The sequence below is a fragment of the Lagopus muta genome, chromosome 4 (assembly GCF_023343835.1).
Source record: "Lagopus muta isolate bLagMut1 chromosome 4, bLagMut1 primary, whole genome shotgun sequence".
Lineage (NCBI taxonomy): Eukaryota > Metazoa > Chordata > Aves > Galliformes > Phasianidae > Lagopus > Lagopus muta.
In genome coordinates this window covers 7,643,756-7,661,710 of record NC_064436.1, presented here as the reverse complement: position 1 = coordinate 7,661,710, position 17,955 = coordinate 7,643,756, and the positions used below count along the sequence as shown (strand labels likewise).

Here is a 17,955-nt window from a genome sequence, read left to right as displayed (position 1 = left end):
TTTTGCTGTTTATGTTCCCAACTTTGTTTTTCTGAACACAATGACTAATGGTCTCTAAAGGAAACTGAATCTTAAAAGGAAAACAAATAATTTAAAAGGGAATATGTATACAAAGAGAAGAACATTGTATGTATCACAAGCTCCTAATTATGATGAATGGCAGAATGTTATTAGACTGTGCTTGTCAGCGTGAGTTTGCTTGTAACTATAAAGTTTTAATGTAGTATCAGTTTGGTGAATGATTATCTGGTATTTTAATTGTTCAAAGTGTGCTATCCACAAATATAAACATTTCATTTAGCTTCATGCCTACAAGATAAAGTTAGATAGGCTGATGATCCAGTATTAACGTTTGGTATCGTGCTGTGGTAACCTAGAGAGGATGGCCTCAGGTTTATTCTTTGTTGTGTGTTAAACAAGTTGGAGCAAACCAATGGTTCCTTTTTTGAAAGGAATAATTAAACTAGACTTCCCATTGTGCTTTACGGGTGTTACATTTAAAACACTATAGAAGTAGAAGATAACGGTAGGCTACAGAGCCTGGGATCTGATTGTTGTAGTTTTATCCTTTGACAGTAGTAACAGTCAATGGAGATTTTCACGTTCCTCAGAGAATATTACGCATTAGATTGGAAAGAAAACAGTTTACTCAATTCACTACCCAGATTTACTTTTTGTACGTGAGTAGTAGAAGGAAAATTCAGTTTGTGTTTGGGGAAAAAGAAAAGGTTTTGTGGTTCTACCTGTAACATCTTCTCATTTGAGGCCGATGAGGATAAAGAAAAAACAACTCAGGACTTTATCTAATGCCACATCTAGCAAAAAGTAGATAATTTTTAGAGCATTTATTTGTTGATAAAGGGTAACTTCTCTCTCATATCATTATATTTCACTTACATCGTCCCTTATTGCTCTCCTTCCTTTGCATGACATTAAGACTGAAAAATGGAAGTCTTTCCTTTCTGACCGTTAGTTTTAGTATATTGAGGATCTAGTTTTGCCATAGAATTTTTGTCCCACGTTACAGCAGAAAATTTTACCCTAATTGATTGTTTGGATTTCTCATTAACAGAAAGAAATTAAGATAATCCCAAATCAAACATTATTTCTGAACAGTCAAGGAAAAAAAAAAACCGTTTTTGGCCAAAAAAATCCATTCTTCTGTTTGGTTAATACAGTGCAAGTGATGGCAGCACAAAGGTAATTTGCTGTGGTTTTAGAATGGAAACTATGAGAAGGCGTGAGGTCAGATGGACATATGGAGGGAAGGGTAAAACAGAGCTTATATTATTTGCAAAACAGTTTCTGTGGAGAACATCAGCGAGCTCGTAGTGTTAACTGGCTGTTTGGGAAACCAGCTGAGGATTAAATCTGTGGTAAGTTCAGTGAGTATAAACAGACTAGAAAAATTAGCAGATGAAGAAACTGTGACGGGAAGAAAATGTTCAGAGCTTTTTCTTGAACTTCTGCTATGATCTTTTCTTCTTCTCTCCAGCAACCAAAGAGATCATCCTTATTTCTGAAGTTGCAGTGGGAAGGAATGGCAGCACAACCTTAAACATAGAAATTCCTTGATTGGGGAATCATTTCATATTGTGAGAAATACATATATATTTTTTTTTCCATGAAAAATACCTCTAACTCTTCAAAAGCTTATGGTTGTGAAAATGGGCTGACAAGACCAGAATATGGACCAAAAATAACGGCACATTTACTAGGAAGAACACACAAATCCCATTGCTACTGAAGAATGCACTTGATATCATCAGTCTTGAGACATTGATGCTTGTTTTATATTGAAACAAGCTCTTTTGCTCTCAGTCTTGCAATGTGTTTGTAAAGTATTACAGTGAACGTTAACTTTGTGTGTTTTCTGTCTTCTGATTTTTCTTTTTCTTACTGCAATTTCATCTGATCGCTGCTGCTTCACTTCTCCTTTGTATGATGTTAACTACTTATTAGCTGTCAATATTTGCTTCTAAAGGGGAATTGTTGATGTTTTTTATTTACAAGTTTAAATTTACTGAATAAATACTGCCTATTTATATTTATTTATTTATTTATTTTACAGGAGAGCATTATCAGTGACAAAACGCCTGGGAAATTTTCATTTTGCTTTCCTGTGCCAAAGAGCATGTTTCTTTCTGTTGTGGAAAGCCAACTTAAAAAAAGGGTTTCAAGTCTGTTTATGAGTTTATTTTACATAACAATATAATTTTCCAGCCCCAGAAGCTGGATAACATTCCAAATTTGAATATTGCCATCAAAACACAAAGAAACGTAGTTCTTTCCATGTTCCTATTGCATTTGTTCATAAACAAAAAACACCTCTGTTCCCTACCAATCAAACCAATAAGGCTTCTATGTGCAAGACAGCAAAAGAGATTGTTTTAAATGTAGCTGACTTCCTGTAAGTCATATTTCCTTTGACTAAAAATGTGTTTTCTTGTTAGAAATATAATACTACAGAAAATATTTATCATTTATTTGCTAAGAATTTATTTGAATGCAATATTACTTTTGATAAAAGATACAAGATCATTAAAAAAGCAAAAAAAATCTTGAAAAAAATTTTTACAGTGAAAAATCAACCTTTGAATGAATGGTAACCATCCATATCTCTCCAAGCTAATCTTCATTTAGATTTCTTATGGTGAATCTACTTCATAAGATAAAAACAACTGTGACTATACTTATGTAATACTTGGCTAGTGATTGTTCTGTAATTTAAGTAATTTCAAAGGATTTGATTTCATTTATTACTATCATGTAAAAATAATACTTGCAATGATATGAATGGTAAAGTGTTCTGTATTCCATTTGTGAACTCTACAACAAGCCCATTTATTAGAACATTTTCACGCCTTCATCAAACTCGCTTTCCAGGAATTTGGAGCACTGTCACAAAGGCTTTAAACGGCCAGTTTAAGAGGTAGCTGCTGTCTAGAAATATTTAGTAGATTGAGAATCTGCTACAACATAGTCACAGAAAGAATGAGTGGAGGAACATGCAGCAGAAATAGCACATGTAAATTATTTCTTGCCCTTCAGATCCCAAATGCCTCCTTTTCTTTTCCCATTCCCATGTGATAATCTGATTTTATTTAAGTACAAACGATACTATGATTGTCTTGATCCTCCACTTATTGTGTTCTCAAGTAGCCATTCTGAGTAGAAAAGCTAGGAGACAAGCACCTGTAGCCAATAGAAGGCAAGATGTTGAGGAGGTGGTGCATGTGTACTAGCAAATTTCTACTACATTCCCATTATTTATTATTATTTATCTATTGTGCCTTTTCTGTCTCATGCCCTAAGCATCTTTTCTTCATAAAGCTATCAGAAAGCTATGTAGGCTCTATCTTAACAGGAAAACAGCTAGATATTAACTTCTTTGCTTTCCTTCTGCTCACCTTAGTTTTCTCTGCCTTAACTTAAAAGCTCAGTGAAATAAAATGAAATGCCAAGTTTTAACTGGGTTCTAGTGACTAAGGCTTTGATAAAGTCCCTCTTCATCTTCCTTTAAGTCACTGATTCCCCAGATGGATGGGGCAGCTGAGTTTTTGAAGGGACTTGGAGATAATATTCAGCTACTTCACAGAGTTTAGGGACCTACCCATGAAAATTGTTTTTCTGTCCAACTTTTCTAGTAAAAGAGATTGTCGAGGAGGGCCAGAAGCAAATTACTTTTGGATTAGACCTTGACAGCTAGATGGGTGGGATGCCAGTAAATTCAGTTATAGCATGATGCATGTTAATAATAAAGACTATTTTTGCTACTGTGCTTACAGTTTTTATTTAGAGTGTTTTATAAATAATTTTAGCCTAGGCTAAAGAAGAGGTCATAAAAGTGGAAGAAATAGAAAGTACGAATAAAATATAAGAAAAATGCCCTTAAATATTAAATGCAAAAGGCAGTGGAAAGTGAGGTGAGATAAAGGGGTGGTAAGTGTACTAAGTGCAGGTAAAAAAACAAAGCTTCCCATTACTACTGCCATACCTTGTTGCACAATAGAGTGTAAAGTAACAAAAAATTCTCATCAGAAGTGCTCTTTTGTTGTTTTACACATTTCCCACTGCTGCTCATAGATAACAACTGCTCACAAGGAACAGTTTCCAGCCACAGATCTCAATTTTTATTCTTTTCTATATATGGGCGATGGGAGAAGTAGGGAAAAAAAAGTGATACTCTATGATATTCTCCTAAAATGCAGTGTCTGTACTGAAATAATGAACTATGTCAATTGGGAAACAGACATTGCTATTGGAAAAAACATGGCGAGACACTATGTCAAGATAGCTGATTTTTTTTTCAGCCTTTCATAGTAAGGGAAACAGCCACAGTGCAGAAAACTGAATACTTTTAAAGATCTGAGCCATGGATGGGAACCATCTTATCATTCTGAATTTATGAAGCATCCAGCTTTGTGGAGTACTGCTCCACCTTTGGAAACTCTTGCTTCACTGTGGACTTTTGGAGATTCCTTTCATTGCTGTTGTCAGTTATGTTCCTTCAAGTGGTAGAAGTCACGGCTTTCTGTTATTTGAAAGTAATTATGTATTTAATAGATTAGCTCCAGAAAACCCCGGCTGCTATGAAAAAATAAGGAAACTGGTGGCTAGCTGCCAAAATATTTGGCATCTGTGAGAATTTAAAATTTTTGCTTGATATATCTTTGGCAAGTGTGATAGGAAGTAGTAACAGTTGACTTGGATTCAGATTTTTGTTTTTATAAGTAATTGATTTGATTTTAAAATAATAGAAAGTGATTTTTATTATTATTGTTTTTATTATTTTTTTTAACTTAGGTACACAGGATGCTCACTGTTGCATGGTGGATGGTTGGTCTTCAAACTGTTGTGTGATTAGGAATGTCAATGCAGAGGGCGGATATCCTGAAATCAGGAAAGATATCCAAGATGACATTTGAGAGCCCTTTTATTTGTGGTAAGAAGAAGTTGTACTGCATCTGCTCCAGCAAATGTACATGAATTAAGAAAATTTCTAATACATGAGAAACTTAAAAATAGCTTTTTTTTTTCCAGTTCAGAATATGTAGTTTATTCCCCAAACCGAAAATAAATGCGAAATATTTTTAAAGACACTTATAAAAATAATTGTTTATATTTTCTTTATTAGGATCATGAATTATAAGCAAGACAGAGTCAGTCTTAACTGTTAATTTGACAAGATGGAGTAGAAAACATAGTGAAATGTGTATATGGTTAGCCAAAAGGTAAAATTTGGAAGTAGTGTTATAAACTGTTCAAGACAGGAAAGTGAGCAAAAATTTGCTCTGTTCTTCAGTTCTAATGGAGGTTGGTTAAAACAAGAGCGTCGGTTAAGTGGCTGCATGATAACACATAATTTATGGAGGGCAAAAAGATCTATCTGTCTGTCATAGTTAATTGAATCCAGGTTGCAAGGCTTTTGCCATAGAGCCAATAATTCTGCATAGATCTACTTCAGCTTTCTTCTCTAGAAATTTACTGCTTCCTCTCCTCATACAAAGGCTGAAGCTCCCTGAGGTGTGTGATTTCTGCCATACAAATTGGCTCCTCTGCATTTCAGAGTGCACGAGCTGAGGTAGGAAGGGAGTCAGCACTTCTTTGGGGTGATGAGGACTTGGAAGGCTTTTAGATAAGCTCAATCGATCCCTTTGATCATTTCTTTAGTTTTGCCAATAGGATTAAGTGTTCCTAGTCACAGCTCACAATAATATCCCTGAGGAGAACTGAACAATCTGGGCTGAGCAGGTCTCTTTCAAACAAATCAGAGCTGGAAACCTCCTTGCATGATGTCCTCCTGGTGAGAAACTTTCGCATTAAACTTTGCCTAAAATTTGTAAAGCCTGCATCTTTGTTCTTTGTCATTAGAATATCTGTAACATTAAGGAACTATGTACTATAGTTAGATTAGCACGATAATGACTCCATTTTTTGAGTATTGACTTCTAGTTTGGTAATAGGCCTGGAAAAAAAAAAGATATTCATCAGCCAATGTGATGTTCTACTCATTTCCTCTTTATTTCCCCACATTTCTTCAAGGGTGTTAAGGACTGAGTCTCAGAACCAGCAGAAACCTCTTTTCTTGCTGAATCATTTCCAGCAATTTAAGAACTGGCTTTAAGTAGCACCACCTATTAACAAAGGAGCCTATATAGTGCACTTAGTGGAAAAGCTCCCAGTGGGTTCTTGGACAAGTTCTGTGTTTAATTTTTGTCCTGATGTTAAGTCTCTGAAAACTCTGAAATCACTTTGCTGAACCTAAGCAGGTAAGCAAGCACATTTCATTCCTTTCTTTATAATTAGTTTGCAGATGCACAGATTTGAAAACCTGAAAACACCTTGGATATGTAGTGCAGGCCGTAACATTTCACAAAGCTACTGGTGCATGAAAGTTGTGCTTGTACATAGTAATATACAGCCACCAAATAACGCAGAATTCCCTGGTGACTGGATCCTCACTGACTAGATATTCATTGACCTATTTCAAGGCTGAAACTTGTTCATTTTACTTTAGAGCAACAAAGTGTTGCAGTATTTATGAAAAGTTAAAAATGTGTGAATATCCCTTACCCTGGAATCTGTGTTGCAGTTCAAGAAGCCTTTATATGTGAAAAAGATTTAACTCATGATTTGATGAGTTTTATTAACCCAATGAGCTATTTTGGCAATAGGATGGTTCTTAAGTGTGCTGGCCTATTTTTTTTCACAGTTAAGGTAAAAGTTATGCAAGGGTATTTAGAATGTGTCTGAAAGGTCTCCCTGTTACCTTTCTATCATGAAGAACCAATGAACATTTGCTTTTGGCATCAAACATTTGACAGTTATTCATCTCGGGTGCAAGCTAATTTGTTGTGGTAGAGATTTCAAGACTTTGAAAATGAAGACAAGATGGATGGCACCTTTTCTCAGTACTGCTCTATACAGAAACTTTGATTATTCTTTGATCCATAGCCAGAAAGAGTACATCAAACTATGAAATTATTCCAAATGATTTTTTTTTTTAAAGTATTGAAGTTTAGCATACTCAATCTGCTTTCTGTTTTCTAACACCTATTTTGCATTCTGTACCTACCAAGTTTATAAATAGAAATACACTTGTAAGTGGAGTGCTCTGAAATTAATGCCTCCTATTTTATTATATTGGTCCACGATAGCAGAAACAGATAGTGGTGGTAAGGCAGTGTAGGCTGAACCTTCTCACCAGTATTCCGTTACATGTTGTTTCTGCTTGACAGATGGCAGCAGAGGGGTGGTCTGACAAAATGGCATCTGACACAGAAGTGCGTGTGAAGGTACGTTATTGAATTCCTCTACATGGAAATAAAGGCACTCATTGATATTCATCGATGCTTGCTGAATGTTTCTGGAGACCAAATAGTGGATGTGAGCACAGTGAGGTGGTAGATGGTGAAACATTATGAAAAGGTCACCCATGCTGCTGCAGATTTTTACAATTGCGGCATGCAGACTCTGGTTCTCAGCTGGTGAAAATGCATAGCTAATGGTGATGACTGTGGTGGAAAATAGAGTTTTTTTAGCTGAGAAATTGCTCTATCAAATAGTTCGTTTTGCTCTTTGTATCTGTTGTAATTTCCGTGGAAATAAATAAATAAGAGGCATTACTTTTAGAGCAACCTACATAACAAAAGCATGGCAGTTATACACTTCATGCACGATGCCAAAGAGACAGTGCCATTCTCGTTGTTAGCATCAGCAAACTCAACAGATGTTTTAATGAGAACAACTTCCAATTTTCAATTGCACCAGAAGATGGCAATAGCAATTTCTAGTAATCAATAGTAATAATAATTTCACTGAAGTCAGTGAGAGTTCATGAAGAAAAGAGCATTCAAGATAGTTAATATTTTTTTTTTTTAGTGTCTTGTATTTCTACTTTTTGGCTTCAATCAGAAATTGAAATATGGAGAGTTAAAAGTATGTGTTAAAGTCATATATCCAGAATAATATGGAGTCATTTTGTTTGTAAAAAGAAAGTAAAATAGACTATCTGAAAAATTAATCATTTAAATCGATGTTAGCTTAAGGTATGCTCTGGTCCATAACTGATACATCAGCTCTAACTCTGCTTTCATTTTCCTCTTCCTTATTTTCAGAAAAGCCATGTAACTGAAATCTACTTCACAGCAAATGTGAGAATCCATCCATATTGCAGTTATTAGAACTTTTAAAACCACAGCAAATTTCAACTATTTTATCTGTCCATCAAAGAGCTTGTTGAAAAACATCTTGACATTGCAGAACTTGTTCATAAATTCTACAGAATTTGTGTGATTTTCCTCGTGGCTCTTCTTAGTGCTTGGTGGACTGTCCTCTGTCCTGCAGTAACTTACGGTCCTGACTCCCAATGAATATGTCTTTTACTCCCCTAGTCATTACTGGGATTACTGTTGGCTTGATAACAGCAGCCTCACTAAAATCTGTTCATTTTTGCTGGTTATTTCTTCATCTGGCATGCTGAGCAATCCTGAAGTGCTGAGCACATCTTTTAACAGTATATGAATATTAACTTCATCAAAACCATAACTCAGAACATCTTTCAGCATTAAGAAGTGTCTGGCAGCAGTATTTACTTAAAATATTTCATCCCCACTGTTTGTTCTTCCTGAAAGCAATCCAGTAAAGCAGCTAAGAGGCAAGGCACACAGGCTTCAGTTTGGTGCTATAGGTGGCTCCTGGTCAGCTAAAAACACAGCCAGGACTTCTTTCCATCTTGCCTATGTATCAGAGTGTGCTTGGTGGCTTCCTCTCACAGGGCTCCAAGCATGTGAGTTCAGGTATTCTCAGTAGGACATGGAGTCATTTGGTCACAAAAATCAAACTGCACAAGATGCAGAAAGGCTATGCAATGCAGAAATCAGCCATGAGTTTTAAATTTTAATTCAAATTACTTACAGATGTTTTGGGGATGATTTTGTATAAATTATTTAGCTGGCACTATAGGGTACATGTTTCAGAGAAGTACTACTTTGATCTGGGTTATGTATGAATAGCTGGTTTCTTTGCATCAACACTTCCCTGAGCACGTCTGTAAATTAAGCATTCAAATATGTAAGCTCACAGCAGACCATAAAACAGAAATGTTTAGACTGTGCTGTACCTTTCCACAGGGACTTCACATAATCAAGGTAAAAATACTAGTGCTGACCCAACTATTTGATTTAAGACTGGGAAAGGGAGAGGGAGACTAGAGGTATCAATGTCAGCAGGCGGTTCATAATCCGAATAAACTTTCAAATGAAAACAATATGGAAAATCTCTGTACCTTAAGGGCAGAACAGCTTTACTGTATAAAGCATTTTATTTGGTCTGTTACGGTTTTCTCTGCAGAACAAAAATATCACTGTCTGCTGGCTTAATGGAGAACAGTTGGATCATAAAAATATCAAATGCATGTATTTGGCAACCACTAATAATCTACACATATTTATGTAACTGCAATTTTTCTTTTGGAATATACCGTCTGGAAATATAGCCTGAGGCTTCCTCAGATCTCCTGGAAAGAATTAGCATTCAGATCACCTCTGCAAAAATATGTTATGTCGAGCAGGTTAATTTTTCCTACATTCTTTGAAGGTTGCTATTATTATTATTTTTAATTATTATTATTCGTTCCTGTATGATCATTTCCTATTACTGTTACTATTGTTATAGCTCTACTTATTCATAGCTGACACAGATGTTTACATTACAAGCAAGCCCTAACATCTGCTTTCCAGTGACCATCGAACTTAAGTGAATTAGTAAATATGGAACACATTGTGACTATGTTTTGAATGCTTAAAAATGGGAGCATTTAGTATCTGCCTCAGAGCTTTTGGGCCCCAGAGAGAAAGGAAGTTACTAATGAATTTCTGGTTGTTTAGAATGCTTACAGAAAGCAGCGCTATCTAGCTTACAAATTCTGAATTTCCCAATTGCTTAAAATGAAATGTAGATGTGTGTTAGAATTAACTAAAGCATTTCTTGTGAGAATTATTTCTGTTAACGGAGTCACAGGAAACCTCTTCTACAAGGTGAGAGATGCATATCTTTCTTGCATAGTTCATATGTCCTCAGAAGAAACCAAATCTTTGCTGCAATCTAGCTCTAATACTTTTACTTAGTACTATTGTTCCCTAACAGATACAAAACTGCTATGTGACTTACAGATATGATCTTGCCTTTTGTCTAGACAAAATAATAAGCCCAACAATACAGAATCATGTTAGACACCCACTGACTTTATTAAGGTCACTGGCAATATTGCTTTAAATTTCAGTGAAACTATTTTTTTTCTCTAGAGACTTTTAAATTTGATTTAAAATCTCTAAGTGATTAATATATCTACTAAAAATAATTTGACGTATTTTTTCTTTCTACTATCAGATTTTCTAGCCACTTGGAGCCCTTTCTGTAGAAATTGAATTTGATTACTTGCAGCCACTAAAACATCCATTTTATCTAATACTGTTCGTCTAGCCCTTACTTTTTCCACCATAATTTGCTCTTTCACTATAGGCATTTCCTCAAAGATGTAGATTTTATAATTTGAGAATGTGTGTTGGAAAGTTCTAGATAATGAGAATCCGCATTAAATTTGGGGTATGGAGGGGATTTAATCCTTAAACAGAAAGCAAGAGTATACGAATATCATTGAGAAACTGCAAAGGGTAATGCCTTTATGTTGGTTAAACTAATTAAATAAGTGCAATGGTAAGAATCTGCTCTAATTCTTAGTCAATTCTGATGGACCGCTTACGAAAGTTGCTTGTAGAATCTCAAATTCTGTAGCAATACTTCAGTTTAAGTGCCAAGTGGTTTAGTAGTTTTTGCAAATAGCATCCAGATCCAGTTGTCTGAGTCTTCCTGCAGTTAATGAATGTTGTCCATTTCTTCCATTTGAGAGAATTATTTTTACCTAGTCTCTTCTTATCTTCTGATCTCGAAGACTGCCCATTTTGTTCTAAAGCTCCAGGAAAAAATTTTTTCTCACTGGTGTTAATTGAGAAGACAGGGGTAGATAAGGAGCACCTGGCCTCATATACATCCATAACATTATAATAACTCATAGAATTTATGAAAACTTTGATGTGTTTTTGACTTTCTGACACCTAAACTTTAGTAGGACTGGGGATTTTCATTTAGTTTGAGTGCAGTTGGTGAGGTCTTCTGGGAGGATTATTGAGCTAGAGATCAAAAATACATCCTCACTTAAAATGGGGCCATATGATGCCCCATTTTGAAAGGCAATCAGACCTGCTCTATCTGGTGTCCCCTGAAAGACAGAAGATTCCTTCAGAGCTATTTCTCTTTAGAAAGAAAATGCATTCTCCCTGGCTCTTGCGTGCTTTGTTCTGGCTTTTGTGATCTTCACTTTTAGTGTTCCCTGAAAAATATCAGTGTTTCTGTGATTTATAGATCAAAATGCATTCTCTGATGTAGCTGGAGCTTGATCTCTTAACTGCTTTGAAAACTTGAACCAAGGCTTTCAGCTGGTATGGAAACGTGACTGGATGCCAGTTGACGGTTTTCAGCATCAGCTTCATGTTCATCCTAAATCCACAGCCCTGGAAGAAGGAGGCAGTGACAAAGGCACCATAGGCACTACAGATGCCATTATGCCATTTTGGCTTTCAGATTTGCCTATGAATTATATGAATAGAATACAGAAGTAAAAACGTCTGAATCAGTGTAATTGCAATCATCCAAAAGAAACATAGCAGATATGTCAGTTGTCTAAGCAATTCAGCACTACAGACATGTCCGGGTAAGGCTAAAGGAAGCAGAGTTCTCTTGACAGTGGACACAAGTTGTTTCTTCCAAATGTTGCTGAAATTCTTTGCTTTGCTTTATGCTCTGAGACTTTTGGGATATTTCTTTAAAAATTGATGTTACTATTTTGTTACTTTGCTTAGGGAGAGAACAGTGGAGCACAGTGTTACAGTGGCATATAACTTTCCATTTTGAACTCTAATTTTATGTTTTGCTTTTGTTAGAATTTTGCAATCCAAGATATTCTCTCTAATCAACTGAAACGATATTAATATGTGTAAACACAAAAATATATTTGATTGTATCACATGTAATTGTAGTTAGATTTCATTAGCACATTCATTCTGTCTGCTTCCAGGGAAAAAAAGAAAAAAAAAAAAAAAAGAAAAAAAAAAAAAAAAAAGAAGGCTTAATCTTTTGGCTTTGAATGTTAACTTGATATTCAGAGATATAATTTCACATTCATTATATGCACTTCAGTGCACTAGAAGAAAGTCTGATACGTAGTAGTGCGCTTAAGTCAGTACAGCTCAGCTCAATTTTTTGTTTGGTTCCCCCATTTCAAACTATAGTTGAAAACTGGAAAAGGGATGAAATAAGGTAATTACATTTTGTAGAAGATCAACTAGCTGATTCCATGATTATAACCTTTATTAACCTGACAAGGAGGAGTGGAATGGCCAGCAAATCATATGCAGGATTGAAAATGTCAAAGTATGAGCATAGTACCACAATTACCAAAGTACATCAGGTATTATTAGAATTTTTGATAGTTCTCGCTTTTGACAAATATGGTAATGAAAATAGAAAATAGACAAAATTGATTTATTTTCATGATGAAGGTAATAACGAGGTGAGATGATCACATCCAATTCGCAGTCTCAAAGTTGTCATTTCCCATTGGACTGGACCACTAATCTTAGTAGCTTAATTAAATCAGTAATAATAATTCCTCCTTCCTATTCCCTTCTGCTTAGAATAGGGAAAACTTAATGGAAAGGCAAAAACATTTCCACAATGAAAGTTGTCTTGAGCTTTGTACTCAAAACCGTGATTAAGCATTTTATTATATACTTTTATCTGTGCTCTTAACCACTGATATTTCAGAAATTGAATTAGTCTTCAGAAAAAACCTTAAGAATTATTAATATTTACCTAAAGACTTATGTTGCATGGGAAAACTTGAAAGGTTTTCTTTTTTTTTTTTTTTCTCTAAACTTCATATCACTGTTCTTTTTCTTAGACTGGTAGTAGAATATGTATATTGATGTTTGAAGAAGTGATCAAATAGCAATATTTAGCCTTAATATTATTTATACTGTGAACTTATTAATGCAGCATTTCTGAAAGGTCTTTGTATCTGACATTCCAGTTAAAAATAATATGAAATAGCACTATTCAAAAATCCAGAAATTAAGATTTTATTTAGTCAATTAAAAGCACTCATTTTTTTACTCTTCTACTGTGGAAATCCAGTAAAAATGAAGCATTCAGTAGGTATTAAAAATTTGTCCACCTCCATTATTTATGCCTATTATTCAGTGGTACCTTCTTCAATACGAAGGACAAAGTACTATAATATAAGAAATAATAAGTACTAAATATAAGAAATGCATAGACAATCGATAGAGGCTTTCTGATCAAATCTCATATAGTAGCAACAACCAATTTGTCTTTGCTTTTTGAAACTGTTTTTATTTTTCTGTCTCCTTTTCTCAGGAGCAAAACTACAAGAGAAGCTTATTTAATTCTATCTGCGATTCTCTGAAACCAGTATGAAGCTATGATTCAAGTTAATGTTGTTAACATCGCCCCTGTCTGATTTGAGGTAATCAATTTAATCTTTTATTTTTTTTCCAATGGGTTCCTCTGACAAACTTCAGTCTTTAAGTATAAAAGTAATTTGCAGAATCTCTTAGGTTTTCTATTAGCCATCATAATTACTCTATTTATTAAATAGATTGTTATATCTGAGCATTTTCTTTTAAATTCAACACCTCTTAGAAGCTAGAGACAGGGTTAATAGAAACAACCTTAAAAGACTAAAGTTCTGAGTCACGTTTCTTAAGTAGTAGGTGGCAAAGAGTACATTAGATAATATTATATCATTATCCTCTGTGGATGTTTCTAATGGGATTTCTTACTGACCTTTTTTAGTGCTATTAGACACATCAGCAAAAATCTGGAAGAAAATATATGGACTTATTACTGAGAAAATGTACAAATGGCAGCACAGCTGATTGAACAGTAAATAATTATGAAGCTAGCTCATATATATATATACATATGTATATATAGGTTTAATTTGGTTTCTTTGGTGCTTCTTTTGGGGGGAAAAAAAAAAGAAAAAGCTCAGGTTTTAATAAGGCAAAATGCAAGATTACAAGGTTGATTGAATGTAGGGCAAATATGAGATGATGTCCTGGAAACACACCACTGGGAAAGGCACCTGGTCTCATGTTGAAGAAAATAGTCAACAGAGCATGGGTTGCACTCATTTCTCATGCCATGTCAAATGGTTTTCATGTCCTTTCATGACATTAAACCTCAGGTAAGTCCCAGGGAAAAGTCACTGGCTTCCCTCTCTGCCCACAGCCTTTGTTTCAGAAATACTGAAGTTATTTATGGCCTGTCTACCTTGCCTGCCCATTACTGTAAATCTGGGTGTGGGCAATGCTGTCATTTGATCCCTTTAATTATTGTTGAAGAGACTGGACTTGCCCTGCCATGTCTTTCACCTAGAGATTTTCTTCTGGTAAGCTACTTGCTATTTCCAAAATCTCTACATCAATGTGTGAATATTAGATATAGCCTGAACCCCACTGTGAAATCCAGTGTTTGGGCTGGAACTTCACCTTTTAATTCTTCACAGTTTCAAATGTTCAGGTAAATAAATACAACACAGGTTGTAAGACTACATCAGAACTTTAATGATAAACTGAACACAGCTTCCACTTATCTATTAACTTCTTATTTTCCCAGAAGAAACTGTGTCTGTCAATATTTGAATGTGACGGGGATGAACAGGAGGAAGAAGTGAAGTCTAATCTCAGCAGATGGTTGTCAAAACTGCACAGAGTGACTGAGAATGTAGAAAGAAATAATAAGAGAGTTCCCCCCATTTTGTTTTTATGTCATGAATAGTGAATAAATCATACATTATAGACAAATCAAAAGTAGTAAAAACTAGGTAAAGGTGAAAAGAACGAAAACAATGTTGCTGAAAAATATTTTGCAGATAAATGTATGTGATTATTTGCAGACCTTAAATAAATGTTGATATGACGGAAAACAAAAATGGACATATGTATTGTGTTTATGCATTGATAATCTCATCCTGGAGATATTACAAGAATGATTCATGTTGACAAGAAAAGAAGAATGTCTTTCAAGCTGTTACTTAGTTACTGACAAATCAAGTATGTCAATTGGACGCAAAGATGGGCAAAGCAAACTTGTAAGATAGATAGGCTGCTGCAAGTTTTACATCTGGTCATAGCTGGAAATCTGAATGTTAACCCAAACTTTTCTCTCCATTTAGAGACTTCTTGTTCATTGAGGTATGCTCTGTGCCTTGACTTGTGCTGGAAAGTCATGGATTAGAACTATTTTTTTTACTTGAAAAAGCTTGTAGGTATAGACCTGTGCTATTTATTTCCTGTTTAGTTGGAATGCACACAATAGAAATAGACACTTGAACTAACGAAACAGGTTATGTCTACCAGCCTTTTTGAATAGTGTTTGATTGCTTTACAATATTTTCTGTGTGAATGTGCATATATTGTATTTTGATGCTCATACGTGCAAAAGTCATTCCTTACTGGATTTTTTTATAAACAAGCTAGGACTATGGAAGTGACTTAGTGTCACTACAGAATGTGTTTGTGGTTATAGGGTGGCTTAACCTCTCACTTAAGCAAAATTTATCTGGTTCATAGAATACAGGGACTACAATATGAATTTCAAGTTAAGTGGGTGCCTTCGAATGGTGTTAAATCAAGTATCTTCACTGACTCATTAAGAAATACACTTCACGTTAATAATTGTTGTATTATGTTTAGTATATGTAAAATAAACAAAATGTAATTCTACAGTAATTATAATAATAATAAGGTTAAAATTACTTAAAAAACAAATGAAACTAACTTTCTTCCCAGGTCATTTGTATCTGATTTTTTGCTCTGAAGTGTATGGTTGTTTTTTTTTTGTTTGTTTGTTTGGTTGGTTTTTTGTTTGTTTTTCATTCCTTTTGCCATTCTGGAAGAAGTGTGTTTGATCTAGTCTGTTCCCAACAATTTACAATTACAATTGCCTCTTACTCAAAAAGTAAAGAAGCTGCAATTTTTATATGTAAGCTTTCTTGTTCAAAAGTCAAAGGTTAATTTGAATACTGAAAATCTGTATACAGCCTTGGCAGCTTAACAGGTATTTTGAGTGCTTGTAAACTAATTTATACTAGAAAGAATAAAAATTACAAGGGTTACTAATCTTCATGCTGAAATCATTAAGATAATTACCACCAACTGTTTTATTATCCAATTATATAAGGGGAAATGTAGTTGCATCCTGCAGCAATGAATGAAAAGAGTAGGTATGTACCAGTCTACAGTGGAAATGACATATTGAAAAACAGATACTTGTGCATGTGTCTTGTACCGGTGCATAAGTTCCCTATTCGTAAAATTAAAAGGTGTGTCTATTAAGTAGAATGCTGTCTCTGAAAGAGGATCTATTATTTCTTAAAACACTGCCATGTCAATTCTCCTTTTCTGGTATTTTCCACCCATTGCAGTACTGCTGCATCTGATTTACAGATCATCCTCGAGTCACACAAGGTATTATCTTTGTGTTTTGTTTTGTTTTCCCAATTTAAAACTACATTTTTGAAATCTATTTGTAATTTTTTTTTTTTTTTAAATACTTGAGTCTTAGAATGGAAATGAAATTTGGGAAAGATACAAAAGTTGTCCTAAAAGAACAAACACTCGCTGTGATCATTCACATTGAATCTGTCATCACTCTTCCTAGAACTTCTCAACTTCTCATGCAAATAGGTTTACAACTGCATATATATTTTTCTAGACTGTTTTCTTTTACAAAGATTAACTTCCCCGGACATTCACTTCTAATTTCTAAAATACCAGAAAAGACTTTAAGTATTAAGAGGTTGCTTTGAAAATGGGATAAAAGAAGTCAACTAGTCAACTTTTTTCATGTCTTCTCACTGAATTAGAAATAAAAAAAAGTCTACAGGGTAATTTTTTGCTATGTTATGCACCCTTGTTGTGGAAAGACTTGCTATCATAATAAAAACAACCTTAACCCATGAAACTGCAGAAGCCAGCTTGGCTGTGACAGTCCGTGTTGCTATATCCTTAACAGGTATAAACTGCCTTTGCTTTGTTGACCTTAATGGCCCTATATGTGCAAAATATGAATCTCATCTGTGAACCTGACCGCCTGAATTAAATTCATTGCAATGTGAACTAACCATCCAGGGACTGTATTTATGCTTCAGATAATCCTGTGCAAATACACAAAGAAAACATTTCCAGGAAACTCCCCGTTTAGCCTTTTAAAGTGGTCCAATTACTCAGTATTACATTAAAATTAACCTATTCAATGAATTAAGGAATGGGAAAAAAAAAATAATCCTGACAAATCATGTTTATGATGTGTATACCACTCAGACACAGGATATACTGTGAGGTCCTGTCTCACTATAAAGATCTTTTTTCCTTAATGAGCAGAATTTAAGCTTTCATTTATACCGAAGAAAGAACATACGATGATGCTCTCACACATATATATGACCATATGAAGCTCTAAATGATTGTCGAAGATGCAAAACTGGGGTCAGTGTTCTTGGATGGAGCACCTTTCTTGTTTTTATTTCAGCATTGTGTTTGTAAAGGATATGTTCATGTCTGGTGCATTAGACCGATGTAGTGAAGGAACATGTGTAGTTACAGAGAAATCTGACAGATGGGAAGGGCCTAAGGGATCTGAGGTCAGAGGATAACTGATTGCTCATACATTATCTAGTAAAATAAATAAATAATTGGCATTTTAGTCTCTACAAAATCAGTGAAAAGCACATAGGTTGCCAGTTAGGGGTAATGTAGATTCCTGAATGCAATTGTTAAGATCGTAGAGATAGTGTGTTGAGTGATCTAT

General features: G+C 34.7%; 1 long non-coding RNA gene across 2 annotated transcripts in view; it reads left to right on the top strand.

Annotated features, from left to right (window-relative positions):
- LOC125691935 (uncharacterized) overlaps positions 1-16,698 on the top strand; it is a 40,052-nt gene extending 23,354 nt beyond the window's left edge. For both annotated transcript variants that reach the window (XR_007376359.1, XR_007376360.1), the window contains 5 exons: positions 4,807-4,945; positions 6,046-6,272; positions 7,242-7,298; positions 13,498-13,606; positions 14,761-16,698. This is a non-coding gene — a long non-coding RNA (uncharacterized LOC125691935). The remainder of the gene's footprint in view (positions 1-4,806; positions 4,946-6,045; positions 6,273-7,241; positions 7,299-13,497; positions 13,607-14,760) is intronic.
- Positions 16,699-17,955: the final 1,257 nt, after the last annotated feature.